Here is a 4,710-nt window from a genome sequence, read left to right on the forward strand (position 1 = left end):
AAAAACCAAGTGTTTGGTGCCTTATTCCTTTATTGATTGATTTCAGAGGTAATGAAAAATGAGTGATTCTCATGCTAGTATTGTTCTGCTTAGAAATTCAGTTCATTTAAACTTGTTCTATGAATTAATCAAGTTGTGTGAAAAAAATACTCACTTAGGACTGTTAGATTTTGATTAGAAAGCAATAAAAAAAAACAGGCCAACTCAACGTTGGTGTCTTGGTCTTGTCTTGGGACCCTCATTGATACTGAAAACAGCTTGTACTGCTCAAAGATCACAATACTGCAAAAATACCATTACTTTTGGAATCGTTGGTAATTTATCCGACGTCTATTCTGTGTCACAGATGCGGCGTTATAGCAAAATAGCTGGAAATTCAGCGTAGAGGAAAGTCTTAAGTTGTTCGATATCCACTTGTAGGCTACTTTTTCGTTTTACAGTGCATTTGGAAAGTATTCAGACCACTTGACGTTTTCCACATTTTGTTACATTACAGCCTTGTTCTAAAATGTATTACATTGTTTTATTTCCCTCAATCTACACAGAATACCCTATAATGACAAAGCAAAAAGTTTTTTAGAAGTTTTTGCAAATGTTAAAATATATTTATCACATTTACATAAGATTCAGACCCCGTTACTCAGTACTTTGTTGAATCACCTTTTGGCGGTGATTAGTGTCAAGTTTTCTTGGGTATGATGCTACAAGCTTTCACACCTGTATTTGGGGAGTTTCTCCCATTCTCCTCTGCAGATCTTCTCAAGCTCTTGTCAGGTTGGATGGGGAGCATCGCTGCACAGCTATATTCAGGTCTCCGGAGATGTTTGATCGGGTTCAAGTCTGGGCTCTGGCTGGGCCACTCAAGGACATTGAGACTTGTCCCGAAGCCACTCCTGCGTTGTCTTGGCTGTGTGCTTAGGGTCGTTGTCTTGTTGGAAGATGAACCTTCGTCCCAGTCTGAGGTCCTGAGTGCTCTGGAGCAGGTTTTCATCAAGGATCTCTGTACATTGCTCCGTTCATCTTTCCCTCGATCCTGACTAGTGTCCCAGTCCATGCTGCTGAAAAACATCCCCACAGCATGATGCTGCCACCACCATGCTTCACTGTAGGGATGGTGCCAGGCCAGAGTTCAATCTTGGTTTAATCAGACCAGAGAATCTTGTTTCCTCATGGTCTGAGTCCTTTAGGTGCCTTTTGGCCAACTCCAAGCGGGCTGTCGTGCCTTTTTACTTAGGAGTGGCTTTGGTTTGGCCACTCTACCATAAAAGCCTGATTGGTGGAGTGCTGCAGAGATGGTGGTCCTTCTGGAAGGTTCTCCCCTCTCCACAGACGAACTCTGTCAGTGACCATCGGGTTCTTGGTCACCTCCCTGACCAAGGCCCTTTTCCCCCGATTGCTCAGTTTGGCCTGGTGGCCAGCACTAAGAAGAGTATTGGTGGTTCCAAACTTCAACTATTCAGAGGAGATTGTGTGAATCAGGCCTTCATGGTTGAATTGCTGCAACAAAACCACTACTAAAGGACACCAATAATAATAATAAGAAGAAGAAGAGACTTGCTTGGGCCAAGAAACATGAGCAATGGACATTAGACTGTTGAAAATGTCCTTTGGTCTGATGAGTGCAAATTTTAGATTTTTGGTTCCAACCGCTGTGTCTTTGTGAGACGCAGAGTAGGTGAACGGATGATCTCTGCATGTATGGTTCTCACTGTGGAGCATGGAGGAGGTGGGGTAGGGTTGGGTTGCTTTGCTGGTGGCACTGTCTGTGATGTATTCAGAATTCAAGGCACACTTAACCAGCATAGCTACCACAGCATTCTGCAGCGATACAACATCCCATCTGGTTTGTGCTTTGTGGGACTATAATGTGTTTTTCAACAGGACAATTACCCAACACATCTCCAGGCTATGGTAAGGGCTATTTGACCAAGAAGGATAGTGATGAAGTGCTGCATCAGATGACCCGGCCTCCACAATCACCTGACATCAACCCAATTGATATGGTTTTGGATGAGTTGGACCGCAGAGTGAAGGAAAAGCAGCCAACAAGTGCTCAGCATATGTGGGACCTCCTTCAAGACTGTTTGAAAAGCATTCTAGGTGAAGCTGGTAGAGAGAATGCCAAGAGTGGGCAAAGCTGTCAAGGCAAATGGTGGCTACTTTGAAGAATATATTTTGATTTGTTTAACACCTTTTTTGGTTACTACATGATTCCATATGTGTTATGTCTTCACTATTTATTATACAATGTAGAAAATAGTAAAAAATAAAAGACAACCCTTCAATGAGTAGGTGTCCAGACTTGACTGGTCCCATATGTAAATAAGGTCTATATATTTTTATTTTTAATACATTTGTAAAAAGGTCTAAAAACCTGTTGTCGCTTTCTCATTATGGGTTATTTTGTGTAGATTGATAATTGTATCCATTTTGGAATACGGCTGTAACATAACAAAATGTGGAAAAGAGGAAGGGGGCTGAATACTTTCCGAATGCACTGTATATATCGAGTCACTCGGTGACTCTGCAACGGTATAGTAGCCTACATAATTGGACAAATAAACTCTGTAAACCATAGCCTAGCTTACCTCATTGCCAATTTGGTTTTCGAAGTGTGTGGCACTTTCCCTCTGGACTGTCTGGAGAACACTGAAGGTGACACAGTCCAGGAGAGACCGACGGATCAGAGCCAAGTTTCCCAGTTGAGGTGTAACTTAAAGGGGCAATCAGCAGTTACTACATACATTGTGTACTTAGAAATATATATGTTCATTCTTGAAAAATGTAACTTAAATGCATCATGCGCTTAGTTCAACTGTCGTTCTCCACCAGAACCCAACATTTACTCCCAACTTTTTCTAGACTTTTTTTTTTAACACGCTATAGTCTCAAAACATGGTTAAAAAAAACATTTTTATATCATGGATGGTCATTCCTTGCATCCGTAGCTCTGAATTTGAGAGTGGTATAATTTATCCAGCCCCATCCCTGAGCGTTACACCAAACCAGGGGTGGGCAGGGCCCGCTTTGTTATTGTTTCTATTGCTGATTGCCGCTTTAGGTATTACGATGGTCGTAACAAATTCGTCGTTATTTACGATCCAACTTTGTAAGTGTTTACCAAACAAGCAGATAGAGTGACAGCTAAAAGCGTCGTTGGGGGAATGTTCGGTTTTTCACATGACTCCGTTGGGGGATCTGTCCATTTTCCTGCTGCTGAAATTGATGCCGCTTGCGTCATAAGCAAAGACGACCAGTAACCCACATGTCATGTGAAACAGGCTAGGCCTATACATTTCGCAGACTTTTTTTGAATGAAAATAAATAACACTATAATCTACAAGTAATTTTGATTGATTTCCTGATTTGAACCCCGGTGGTCTTATTTCCTCCACAGTGCTCTAGCACACTGCACCACAATGTTTTGACTTCTGTGTTATGTCCTGATCAGTTGTAGTTTTTTACTGTAAAATGTATTTATTTGTTCCTGTTTTGTATATGTTTCCATGTCTAGATATTTTAGGTACTACGGATGGAAATGAACTATTCGCTAAATCTGGTGCGACATGTTTGGTGCTCTGAGACAGCCTATGTTTTTGTTGTGCATTGTCCCTGCCAAACAAACGTAATAAAATAAATATCAGTCTGTTTCCTTTTCGCCCACACATATCTACAGTAACTAACCCGCTACTGCACACATTTTGGTTTTTCCCGTATGTTCTGATGACGTGCCCATCCCCAAGGAGCTGGAGAGAACTCCCCACTACGTAAAAACACAATGCTGTTCGATGCTGCACCTCAGCACTCCGCGCAAAATTGCAGTGGGTTGGTTGGCTGAATGAGGGGACACAAGGTCGAGCAGCCTGAGTATCTCCTCTCTTGTATTTCTAATCCATCATTGTGTGTCTGCAACGGGCTCAGGTTGTTGAGAATATGCGCATTACAACAACCGCCTGCGCAGCCGCGGGTTATGTTGGAGAGAAACAATCTGCTGAATAGCAGCCAAAATACATGCTGTATTATTGTTATTTCGCTGAAGCCTGACAATGACTTGGTGTTTATAGTGTTCCAGGTGTTTCCAATTTGAACCAGATTAGTTTTATCCCAAACGGAATCTTATCTTGACAAAATGTTACAAATACATATTTCAAATATTACATTATATATTTTTTACATTACCCAAATGAAACATTTGTCATCGTATGATCATTCCCATTCACACAAAACTCGTATAAATTGTTTTGGAATAATGTCTTGTGAGTTAAGGTAGAAAATTAGCCCAACGGTGCACTTTGGCTGCTCTACATGTGGTCTGGATCACTCGTAGATGTGCAAGGGTTTCAAGAGCCACGTTACTAACGAAGGCTCTCGGAAACACCTCGGCTACTAAATATACGTCGTAAAATGGTTCTAATGCTATACAAAGGCTCTGGGAAAACGATGCCCCGGGCTCCGTTTGCCAAAAGCAGTTTAAAGCTATATTCATCAAGATGATTTTGGGAACTGGGCCCCGGTTTTTACCCACCGTTGCGTGTCAGAGTTTGAAAATACGTGTCATATGCTATAGCTCCGTGGACAGAGCTCTTAAAACAAATATATCATACCTTATTATTTATGTAGATTATAGGCTCATCACAAATGGCCAGATCCTGACATAGGCAAGACTAAACTAACTATTCTCCATAGGTCATGACCACTGTAGATCATTGA

The sequence above is a fragment of the Oncorhynchus masou genome, chromosome 7 (genome assembly GCF_036934945.1).
Source record: "Oncorhynchus masou masou isolate Uvic2021 chromosome 7, UVic_Omas_1.1, whole genome shotgun sequence".
Classification (NCBI taxonomy): domain Eukaryota; kingdom Metazoa; phylum Chordata; class Actinopteri; order Salmoniformes; family Salmonidae; genus Oncorhynchus; species Oncorhynchus masou.